Below are 13,224 nucleotides of genomic sequence, written 5' to 3'. Positions count from 1 at the left end.
TAATGTTTGTATTTTTAGAAGTCTTCTTATCTTAGCATTTTTAATTTAAGTTTGTTCTCCAATTTTATAGCTCTTGAATTTTAAGTTTGTTTTAATGAATTTTATTTGATTAGCATTTGATTAAGGGGTGATAATATGTTAACCAAGTTTTGTTCAAGTTTATGTTCGAATTTTACTTTCTAGAGATTATTTATGTTAATTATAGTTTGATTGAAAGTTAGGTGTTTTAGTATATTTTTTATTTGGATTGTTACATGTTTTATTGATTAATAATTAATGAATCATGGCATACTAATCCTATAAAAATGTGTCACTAAGTTCTCTATGTTTTAATGTCTATATCCTAAAAGGAACAACTATCCTAAGTCTATGTTATCTAAGACTTAGTCTTTAATTCTTGCCCTTATGTGTCACTAGTGTTATATGAAAGAAAAATATTATTTCTAACCCTTCGGACATATACATGTGTGTAAATGGGTTTAGGGATCTAAAAGAAATAAAAAGATCCTAATAAAATTGAAGTTGCTACAAAGCCCGAAAGGGTAGGAAGCGTAAACACAAAAGGATCCTAAGGGCTATCTAAGTTTTAAGAGAACTTACTACACCGAGGGCTATGACCCAGTGGTTCCACCCGTAGCACTCCCACCGTAATGAATGGAGGCGATTGATTTGTTTATGTAGACTCCTTCATCACAGCAACTCCAAAGGATCCTTACCTTTCACTCCCTAGCGTTTCCTCGCAAAAATTATAGAAAAGCAAAAAAAAAGGTTGTATTAGAGCACGATAATAATTAATATAAATTAATTAAAATAAAACACAATTAAAATACTAACGTACATTTTTTCGGGCTTGGATACCGGTTGAGTCATTTCCCATTTTGAATCTCTCAATCTTTACCACATTTCAATTCAAAACACTGGTAGTAAAAGAAGAGAGCAATAGAGGGAGGGTGAAAGAGAGCTAAGACTTCACTTTCCAACAACCATACAAACAAACTACATCCTCCCAACATGCCTGATTCCACCAAAAATTCAAGAGAAGCATTTCATGCCACATTAAAAAAAAACAATGCAACCTCCATCTCTAACTATCATATGAAACATCACAAATCACCCTACACTCACTTTCAACATCATGAACTACGAATGCATGTGATAAACTTTGCAAAAATATTTTAAATCTCATTCAAATCAACTCAAAAAAAAAAAAATTTTCAAGAAAGAAACAAAAACATATAGCAACGTTGTATTTGAACCATACAACAACAACAACAACATCAAGCCTTTATCCCACTACGTGGGGTCGGCTACATGAATCCTTTTTCTCCATTGTGTCCTATTAAAAGTCAAATTCTCGTTTAAATCTAATAAAGAAAGCATGCGAAATATTTTCAATGATATTCATAACTTCCACCTTTAATCATCGAATGTGAAACTATTACTTGCCAAGGGTTCGAAATCAACAGCAGAATATTGGAAAGGAGAAAACAATCATACTCTAGTTAGCAAATCAAAGCTTAAATAACATATCTTTCTTCTACCAAATATAGCTCAAGAGATTAAGAACCATTATATGCATGCATTTCCAACTTCCCAAAATCTGAAAATAGAAATATAGTTTCAAGAAGAACAGCTTATGTATGTATGTATATATATATATATATATATATATATATATTGCATACACTTGCAACATTTCCAACGTTGCCAGAATTTATTAAATGCAAGAGCATAATCTTAAGTACAAGCCTTTCTAAGTGTCAAGCTTCAATGGTCATACTCGCATCAATGCAATCATGAAGAAAGGGTCCTTCATCCAATAATGTAAAACGAAGTGAAATGCCTTGCAATTGAAATATAAAATAGGTGAATTCATCTAGCATGGTTATAAGCCCATTTGTCGTATAATATCAAACATGCTTCCAAGTACTTCTCATAAAACCATATTACAATGCTAACAAAGGAATCTCAACATGAACCATTTCTTCATATCAAACTCATCTCATATATCTAAAAAAACAAATTGGTTACTTGAAGCATTAATACTTATATGAACTTTACATCCTAAAGTCACAATTCATATGAATATTGAGGCATAAGCATTTGCACAAACTCTTTAACTAGCCATGAATCAAAGAAATGGTTATACGAACTTGCATCCTTTCCTAGCATGAATCTCAGGGCATCATATTAAATCGATGTATGTTTATAATTGGAACATGAAAAATAAATGCAACTACGGAATATAAACACAAATTCCCACCTTTATGTGATATCGAGTATATGGATGGGGTTTCAAGTTGAAGGATATATGCAAGCGTCATACACACTTAATCGAGCAAAAATCAATATAGAACATCTGCGTTGAGACATACACAATATTTTTTTTACATAATCACATAACTTCCAGCAAGGTAAAAGAGGATAACAAGCTAAAATATGACTTTTAGGAATCATATATTATTAAAGAATGAAGGTGTATGGGAAGCCCCTCCGGTCTAATTAAGAATCTCTCAAGTGTTTACACACATTATTCAAGAAAATTGAGACGATAACATGCTCTATATGACAGCAAAAAGTGAACAAAATAACCTCGAAAAGAAAATATATTTCATTCATCAAATCTGCTTCGATTCAACTTTAATAAAGATTAAGCTTACTAATTCAAGGCAGAGCAAAGACAAATTAAACCTATTCAAAAGAAATTTTTTATCATAAAAAAACAAAAACTAAGTCCCTAAATTCTGAAAGAGAAAGAAATCTTAATTTTAGCAGATATCACTTCGTCAACCTCTAAAACATATATAAGAGAAGTAACTTCAACTAGATTTTTTTTTTTTTTTTCATACCATGTATATAGAATGATGGAAAATCCGAAAAAGCCTCATAAAAATAAAAGAACTCATACCTTTGTCATCTTAGCAATAATAGAAATAGGGACCAGCACTTAATCTGTTTTCAAAGAATTTTTTTCTAACCGTTTTACAATCAGGATTTTCATGAAAGAAAAAGAAAAAAGGAAAGAAAGGGGGAAGGGTAAGAAGTTGGGAGAAGAGGAAGGGGAAGAAGTTAGGAGAAGAGGAAGAAGAAAGGAATGAAGAAAAAGAACAAGAGGAAGAGAAGTAGAAGAAGATGGAAGAAACGTGGGAAGAAGCAGAAATAGAGGTAAAGAAAGAAAGAGAGGGAAAGAAATCACCTTGCGAGTCCAGCGGCTAGAGCAAGTCGAAGGCGTCGGGTTCGGTCCCAGTGCACGAAGCCAAGAGCGAGCGAGGGAGGAGGCCTCCGGCCTCAAGTCTCGGACAGGGAGAGAGGGGACTTCCGTCTTCTCGCGATCGGGGGAGGCAAACAGAGGACTCCGCATAGAGGGGCTTCGACTTTCTCCTTGGATCTGCGAACCAAAAACGGCGGAGAGGAGGGGGGCTTTCGCTTCTCTGGATAGATTGAACAGGAGGAAAACCGGGAGAGAGAGAGAGAGAGAGAGAGCGAGAGCCTTGCGAACTAGAAAAAAAAAAGTCCACCCCTTCCCTGGAGTGCGAATGCCTAAGGGAGTAAGGGAGTTATACCTGGAGAGTGCGAGCGAGCATAGGAGATAACACCGCTGCCTCGCCTTCTCGATCCCACTAACAAAAGAGCCGATCACAAATATTTTTGTGCAAAATTTGATATCACCAAAGCATTTGACACGGTTTCCAGACAATTTCTTTACGATAGGCTCAAAGCCAAAGGCTTTCCCGATATGTTTATTGGGTGGATTATTGCTTGCACTTCTGATGTTCATTTTTCCATTTGTTTAAACGGCACTCTAGAGGGGTATTTCAACTCCTCCTCTGGTATTCGGCAAGGATGTCCTCTATCACCCTACCTATTTAGATTTGTTATGGATAGTTTGTATTCTTGCCTTGATTTAGCTATCTCTAACTCTTCCTTTCAAGGTGTTTCTGCAGAGGGTTGTCTTATCTCCCATCTTATGTACGCAGACGACCTTTTAGTTTTTGGTACTGCTTCCCCTCATAACGCCACCAACTTGAAGGACATTCTGCTGAACTTTGCGGCTAATTCTGGTCTACACATCAACCCCTCTAAAAGCTCTATTTTGCTCTCTACCAACACGCAGTCTGCTGCTGAAATTTGTGACATTCTGAACATCAAGCAATCTTTCTCCCCCCTTACCTACTTGGGGATCCCAATTTTTTTACAAAAAACTTAAGATCTCTGATTTTCTACCTTTGCTTCAAAAGGTCTCCAAACTTCTTGATGGGTGGAAGGCTAAAACTTTATCCTTAGCGGGTCGCATACAATTTATCAAATTCACTATCAGCAACACCATTGCTTACTGGATCCGTGGCTCTATCATACCTAAAAGCTGTTGTAAAGTGATTAACCGGATGTGCTCTAGATTCACTTATTTTGGGAATATTAAGGAAAGGAAACTTCATCTTATATCCTGGAAATATACTTGCTCCCCTAAGATGTTTGGAGGTTTGGGCATTGCATCTATTTGCTCTTTATATCACAGCTTCTCCTGCTCTCTCATTTGGAGATTTCTTAACGATGATAATTTGCTTTTTAATTGGTGGAGAGCAAAATACTAGTCTCTGTGGCGTTTAACTGGTTTATCTGGTTTCACCTCTCCTTACTGGAAGCATTTATGTAGTACTGCTAGCGCTATTAAAAACTGCATCTCTTTCTCTATTAGATATAACTGTAATCTTTCTTTTCTATGGGATCCCTGGTGTGGGGGTATCTCCATAGCGGATCACCTTAATTCTAATCAGTCCCTGTACAATTATTCCTAGTTCTTCAACTGGAAGGTCTCCAATTGCATTTGTGGAGACAGATGGCTGATTCCTCAAGGCTTTGATAGTTATATTACTAATCTCATTCATGCGATTAACATTGAGTCTTTTGATTCTGGACATCTTTGGCTCGGCAAACATAATCCACATTTTGGTAATTTCAAAGCTCTTTTTTATGCTAGCATGGATAAGGTTTCCTGGCATCATCTAGTCTGGCATAAAAACTCGGCCCTTCGTTATGCAGTCTACACTTGGTTAGCTTTTAAACGTGGATTAAAAACTGCAGATGTTTTAGCTTCACGTGGTATCATCACTTAGTCTACCTGCTGTTTTTGTCACAATACTCCTGAAACCACCGCCCACCTGTTCTTTGAATGCGATTTTACTTTTAGCATTGCTAAAATTATTCTCCCTTGGCTTAATGTGCTTATGATGAGACCCAACCTCCACCAACTATTCGATAGTGTTCTGGAGCAAGGTCACTCGGCTTATTACAACAATTACTACCTCCTTTCTACTGCGGCAATGGTTTATTTCATTTGGAGAGCGCGTAATGACAGAATTTTTGGGAGCATTTTTGATTGTCAAGCCACTGTGACTGAGAAAATTAAGAAGGCTATTCACAGCAAAACTTTAAAATGGAAACGACATTGAAGTATTGCTTCCTGGTTCTGTGCGGGTGTCCTACCTGCTGTTTCTCCCTATGGTTGGGAAGTTATTTCTCTGCTATCATGGTTGCTGATTTCATTTCTGGACGCTGGGAGCCACTTTTTTGGAAGGACAATGATGTATGCTGTTTGACAGCTGCCTCTTGAACGGTCTTTTTGGCAACCAGAGGCTTCGCTCTTACTGACCCTACCGTTTGCCCCGTTTCGTATGTTGAGCGATCTGAGTCCTTCGTGGCCTTTCGCCACCTAGTTTGTGTTTCTAAGACCTGTATCTCTGTGTTTCCTTTTGGATTTTGAGAATTACTTTTTGGCTTTTTAAGAATCCTAATCTCTTTTTGTTGTTTGAGATTTTGGATTATATTTAATGTAATTTTCTTTACCTGTAATTTTTTACATCAATGAATGGGCTCTGCCCCAAATTTTCCCAAAAAAAAAAATCAACGCTGCATTATTTCTAAAACAAGCAGATCACGCGACTGTGCAAACTGATAACGACGATGCATTCTTTCTAAAACAAGCAGATCAGGCGACTGTGCCAACTGACAACAGCAGACTGGGATTTCCGATTAAATCAGGGTCGTAGGTTCTATTTTCTGATTTATAAATTAAATTCAAATTTCTTAGAAAGTCGATTAAATTTTAATGGGAATTAAGTGGGATTCATGAGGCTAAAACTAGATCCAAACCGAATCTGACTTGACTCAATTTGGGTTAATTCGGGTTTGGCTCCACTCTATCCAAATCAACAAAATTAAACCTAAATAACCCGTTGACTCGATCCAAACCGAACCCGGCACGTCTAAAATGAACGGATCTAATTTAATTGAATGCGATCAGGTCTAATTTAACCCAATTTCAAGTCGATTTAAGTTCAATTGAATTTTATCAAGTCGATTTTAATGGAATCGAACTTGAATCAACTTAATTGGACATAAATCGGCATTGACCTGGATTAAACTAGGCTCGACGAGGCTCAATTAAATCAACCAAAGACCCTCGAGGGCACTCTTACGAAAATCGAGGTCAACACTATAAGATTTGCTATCGTTTGATTGTTCTTCCACCATAATTTCTACGTTTTCTCGTTGTTTTTACCGATTATTATTAGGTTTGCTTGCGAACTCAAGTATAGCTTATCACAAACATCCTTGTCTCAAAGCATGATTGCAGCTAAAACATTTTAATCAATTGATACACAAACTCTTTGAATGCATATATAACAATTCTAGTTCAACTCATACCACATGTTTTGACATTTTAATAAAAAATTGCCTCTATTTCATTTGTCCATTGGATGTTGATTCCATGTTTTGGCACATAAGTAGTTATTCAATTTAAGGGCACTGGAAGAGAACAGTAACACAACATGAAAGAGTGCGAACATCAAATTGTATAAGAGGCAACAATGACAACACAATTTGAAAAACCCTCCATAAAAATCTTAAAAAAAACACTGATTATTTGTTACAGCAGAGAAAGTTGACCGCTCAAAACTTAGATTTCTGGTAAAATGCTAATATGTAGCAACAAATGACATTTAATAAATGCGAACAAGGCTACAGATCTACATTCACGAAGAATATTAGTGAAATAGCTTATAGAAATCACCCAGCAAACTAGCCCAGCCGGCAAAATATGAGATTTTGTAGCTTCTCTTCTAAAAGATGTGAGAGTCAAGAAAACATATAAATTGTCTTTATCAAATACATTAAAAAAACTGAAATGGTCATACCAAGACATTCCAGCTTCATAAAAAATAATAATAATAACTGCACATTCCAATGTCATACCTTTCCCCAAGCCTAGCAGGGCCTAGCTTTGCTAATGCACACTCAACTTCTCACTGACATATATGACAAAAATGAAAAAGAAAGTGGAAAGTGATTGCAAAAAATCTATAACAACTCAAGCAACTAAGTGGAGCATTGAAATTGAAACATCTCAAGTCTATCCATTGGGCCATCTATTCAAAATCTGTAAATCACGGAAAATATTATTAGCCCAATAGTAGATTTCCCAATCAATGACAGATTAAGGAAATTAAATTAAAAGAACAATTTGTACAGAATTCAAATACAATAAACAGCATCATGATTTTGCACGAGAAAGGAAAGATTTGAAAACACCTCATAATGGTTAAAGCCTAGAGAGAAATTTTTAATAGTGAACAATAGCACTTGCATTACATAGAGTTCAATAGTGCATATGTATTATATATATCATAGTTGCTCAGATATTAATAATATTGAATAATTAATGAAGGAGTTGATTCAGTTAGTGTACAAGATCAAGGAGGTCGAGCTTGGTATTGAAAGAGCATCAAGACCGATAGACCGATTTTTCATTTTCTGCATCACTACTATCAGAGCGTTCACTAATGACATCACTCTGGAAGGGTGGTCAAAAAGTTCCATGTCAACCCGGCTACATCAAAAGGGGTCAGGTAATCAATGGGCTTTTACATCGCTTGGGACAACTTCATTACATGGCTCCACCATAACGTAATGGGAACAACAAAGACAACAACACTAAAGGGCAAGTTACAATTAGGCGAGAAGTGTATGTAATTTTTTTAATATAATTTTTTCTATTAATCTATAATAGAATATAATCATTTTGTAATTAATATTTAAATACATATCTCTAGCCCTCACAAGCACTTAAACAATATCAAGTCATTCAGCATGATTGATGAAAATTTGAGCAAACGAAAATTAATCAATCATTACAAATTTTCCAACATTAACATACATTATATAATTATTTTGATCAATAATTATAATTTTCTTTGAATTAGTACAATCCAACTTTCAAAGTTTAATTTGAGTTCAAAGTTGTTAATAAAACATGTTTGGATCAAAGTTGTGATAAACGTAGCAACCATATCTCCTCAGAATTTTGAATTGGAACATATTGCTTCCTGGAGAATTCTGCTCCAGAACATCTCCTACCATACTATCTCTTGCTTGAGCACTGTATAAAATTATGTGAACATCAGATCGCTCTAACCTATGAGCGAGTAATTCTAATTATTAATCAAATCATCATAGAAGTAAAAGTTAAATAAACACTCACATCAGTCACAAACAGACATGTAGTGAAACGAGAAAGCCCATCACACAACAGTAAGAAGTAATATTGGTCAACCTAAAGCTAGAGTCGGTTGTCTTACAAACAAATCTAGTGTGTACAGTAGGCTGTGTAGTTTGGATATATTCTAAGTCAGTTATGATTAAGTTTTTCTAACTGATTGAATTTAATATGTTAAGGTCAAGAAAATTTTATGTTTAAGTTTAAGTTTTAGTACATTAATATTTTTTGAGTTCATTTTAGGCTAAATTTTAATTGTTAAGGTTGCTAATGAAGATTGATTCTTAGTGTATTTAATTAATCATTTTTTAATTCTTATATTATTTAATTTAATTTTTTACTAAGTTTTTTTTTATGATTTATTAGATTTAGATGATTTATATTTTAAATATTTATTAAGTTATTAATGATTTATAAGTGTTAATTTATTGAATTTTAAGAATTTATTTAATATTCTCGATGATTTGTTAATTTAAATTGTTTTGAATCATTAATGATTTATATTTAATGTTAATGATTGTTAAATTTTTAAAGATTTATTAATTTTAATGATTATTAAATTTTTAAATTTTATTATCATTATTATTTATATTTTTTAATTGATTGGAATTTTATAACCTTTCATTAAAATTATTTAAGATTTTTTTATATGTATTTATTTTTAATATTTTATCAATATTATGTTATTATTTGTATTTCAATATTCAATACATATGTATTTTATTTTCTGTTTAGGGTTGATTTACTTTTAATCACAATATATGATATATCATTTTATATGTTTGATTTATATTGGTCAAATTATTTTATATGTTGACTTACATACTATATCTAAAGAAAAAAAGGCTCAAATCATACTTGCCAATGGATCCATGATTTCTACCAAAATCTCGCTGAAATCCCGCTAAATTCGGCGCCGCTCTCGTCAAGTCCTCCGCGAATCCTGCGAACTCACCTCGACCGTTACTCCGATCACGCCTTAAACGAAGCAAGCTTGCCTTCGGGGAGATATCGCCTCTTCTCTCTCGGCCGAAAGCTCCGAACAACATCCCGTCGCTGTTCTTAACCCCTCTCGATCTCCACCAACATTGCCCGACCTCATCCTTACCCGGTGACTAGAGCTGGTGACTCGCTCCTTTTGTTCAATAGAGAAGAGGAGAGCGAGAAAAGAAGAAAGAAATACCTACCTCATTCCCTCAGGCCGAACTCCACCTTCTCACCAAGCCGAAACCTTCTTTCCACCCGATTCCAGTTCTCTGGATGGGATCCCCCTCTGCCTGCTAGATCGAAAGTTATAACATTCTGATCAGAAGCAAAAAACCAAGAGCTCGCTGGCTTGAAGGTAACTTTCTCCCTTCCGTGCCCTTCTTCTGCCAAATCCCGTGAACCCTCGAGCCTAAAGAGGGGAGGGAGTTTTATTTTATTTTATTATATTTATTATTATTATCATTACTATTAATAATAGTTAATTATTATTAGTTAATTATAATTTTATAATTAATTATAATAAATATTAATTATATTTAATTATTATAATAATAATTAATTTATAATTATTATGGTTAATTATTTTAATAATAATTAACTATAATTATTAAATTAATTATAAATAACTATTTTAATTTAAATTAATATTATTAGTTATAATTAATATGATTAATTATTATAATTATAAATAATTATCATTAAATATAATAAATATAATTAATTAATTGAATTTAAAAAAAAGAAGGGAGAAATGTTCTCTCTCTCCTCGATCCACGTGCCGACATCTACAACCCACGCACGTATAACTATTCTAAACTCTGAAACTCGATTTCAACGCATGCGTCGAGAAAAACGACCACCTATACACACTTTTCTTAGTGTGGGTGGGAGGGATGTGTCGCGACGCTTGCGACGAAGACAGTAATCACCTAAATTCATTCTTCGAAGTTTCGTAAGCACCGGAAAATCGCATATATACGCTCGTGGTGGACGGGAACCCGATGCGATGCGTACGACGGAAGCGGGATACCAGTAAGTAATTGCTTGCGGGGAAATAACTGTTTTCTTATAACGTTTACTAAATACCCATACACGTTTTTCTTAGCGTGGCGGGGATCAAAATACACGGCCGCGGTGTCCTCGAAAGAGGGCACCTACCAAATCTACATAATCACTTTTCTTACCGGGGTGGGAAAGGTCCAGTTTCCCGTAGTCTGCCCCCCTAAACGGGGGAGACGCCAGGAGACTGTCAAAATTTCGTGTGAAAACATACTATACTCGAACATGTTTGAACCCAAAAGAACAAACATTGGGACTCAAATGAACGTGAAATGTGGACTTGTGGACCTGAACAAGAATTCAAATGATTAATAAAAGGTCAAAATCAAATAAAATAAAACAAGATCAAATTGAAGTCAAATCCAAATCAATTTGAACATGAAAGAAACCCTACAAAGACTCCATAAGACTTTGAACAAAAAAGTGAACATGATCTTGAACTCGAAAGACAATAGAGGACTTGTAATTTGACTAAATCAAAGCTCAACCAAAAGAACTTCATTCAAGCTTGACTTGAATAGTTGAACTCAAAACTGGACTTGAATCTAGATGGGAACTACAATGAATTGCAGAGGACTCGAATGAAGGGAAGAGGCTCATCTTAAGCCTAAACTGTACTTGAATTCAAACAATTTGGACTTGGACTTAATTGGAACTTAAATGATCAATAAAAGTTTCAATCAAATGACAATGCCTCAAATTTACAAATTGGATAGGAAGTTTGGAGTATGAATCCAATTTGGACTTGATGAACAAGTAACGAAGATATGAATTTGAATGATCTCTAATGAAGATTGAGAAGTGACTACTTCAATCAGAATGCAAATGAAGGATAATATCAAACTTATCATGTGCATTAGACCTTCTTCAAAGTTAAGGAGTTTGCAAGTAGAATTCAACTAGCAAACAAGCAAGAACTCACTAACTTCTCACTCATGAACAACAAAGTCAAGGTGATTTGTAAATGATCACATTAAACCTTTGTGGATTATTGAGGTTAATGATTTTAGTGAAGCACCAACAAAGGTGAGTGAGAAAGCTGAACATGTCTCACCTACGAATGATGAGAGCGAAGTGGCAGAAAAGTATAATTTGGTTATCAATGATTGATTCAAAGTTCCCTTCAAATATTGTTGTAATGTTGATCTTCAATGATACTATAAAACCTTTTAATCATCCATGAGCCAGATTCAAATTATCTATGCTTGCAAGATGAATACAATTAATTAAAATGGAAGATACACAATGAATGCAATCTATTCACAAGCAAAGTACAATGATATGATTACAATCAAGACATGAAATTTCATTGAGATATCAATATGTCGTCACATTGATTGGGATGAACATGTTATTAAGCAAGTTTGCTACACAACATTTGAACCATCTTCACATGGAAGTGGAAGATTTATGATGTTCAACAAGGCTCGTCCACCATTAACAATCAACAATGGTTGTAAAGAATATGATGACCTACTTGTGGACAATAATAATTAGCATACAATGAGTAGTTTTCAAACATTACTACAACCATCTCAAATGTCCTTTACCGCAACACAATTTATCACAAGAACTCATCAACGCCTCATAATTCATGATAACACATTAATCCCCATAAGCAAAACTCATAAAAGAAAACACACATGACTCAGTGGGGAATAAAAGTTACTATGCACTTTCACATACACCTTTAGGGATGAATTATGCTTAAGATATAAATGCATTAAATGCAATGCAGCACACTAGCAATTATATTCATTAATACAAAAAGGGAACAGACAATAACTGTATGAGTTTCAATCTCAGGATCAAGGAAGAGATCTTCAAGAATAATATAGATCATTCTTCAAGCAAGAAGTTTAATCCGTGAACTATCTTGTATTCCAAATTATTCCAAGAACATAAATATGAACTATCTTTTATTTTCCTAAATAGTGAAGCAAATTCCTCTTGTTTCTTAATCTCATATCAACACCATTTCTTTGTTAAATAACAACACAACTTATTATCTTTCCTATCAACAAGCTTCTTGAAGTAATAAAGAAGATAAATATCCATTAGATTATAGAGAATGATATTTTGGGTAAATCTTTCAAAGCACCATCAGATTTCAACAATGAAGGAAATGAATCCCTATTTTCTTCCTTCACAAAACCAAGAAGGAGAAGAAAACTAATGAAGAGGAAGAAGTAGAGGAGAAGAAGATTACCCAAGATTGAGAATATTGTTGGCGTCGACTAGAGCAGAGAAGATGACCTAGGGGGGCAAGAATCGGTGTCGGAGACTGACGAGTGAGAAGTGTGTCTTGGAGGCGTGCAAAAGGGGGACTCTGACTAGGGCTCCTTGCGAATGACCAAAGAGAGGGAGCAGGGCTGGGGTTTTCCGCCTGGGTTGTGCGAATAGAGAGGAGGACAGATCAGATTCGCCAACTGGGAGGAGACGGAGAGGGAAGGGAGTTCGGCTGGAGGCGTGCGAATGGGGGTTCGTCCGCCTGGGTTTCTCACGCGAGAGAGAAGGGACTGAGAGGAGGGGCTGTTCGCGAACTGCAAAGGGACGATTGGTTCCTGGGCTTCGTGGGAATGAGGAGTTATCAAATGAGAGCCTGGGCAGAGGGAGTTCGTTTC

The 13,224-nt window shown here is 35.0% G+C and overlaps 1 long non-coding RNA gene across 1 annotated transcript; it reads right to left on the bottom strand.

The window, feature by feature from the left end:
* Window positions 1-265: 265 nt before the first annotated feature.
* On the bottom strand, window positions 266-3,597 carry LOC110113883. Its single transcript, XR_003700328.1, has 2 exons — window positions 2,909-3,597; window positions 266-917 (listed from the first exon to the last, which is right to left on the bottom strand). It is a non-coding gene; the product is annotated as an uncharacterized LOC110113883 (long non-coding RNA).
* Window positions 3,598-13,224: the final 9,627 nt, after the last annotated feature.

Source organism: Dendrobium catenatum, unplaced genomic scaffold (genome assembly GCF_001605985.2).
Source record: "Dendrobium catenatum unplaced genomic scaffold, ASM160598v2 fragScaff_scaffold_365, whole genome shotgun sequence".
Classification (NCBI taxonomy): domain Eukaryota; kingdom Viridiplantae; phylum Streptophyta; class Magnoliopsida; order Asparagales; family Orchidaceae; genus Dendrobium; species Dendrobium catenatum.
Note: the sequence above shows the minus strand (reverse complement) of the source record. Positions and strands in the feature narration are given on the sequence as shown.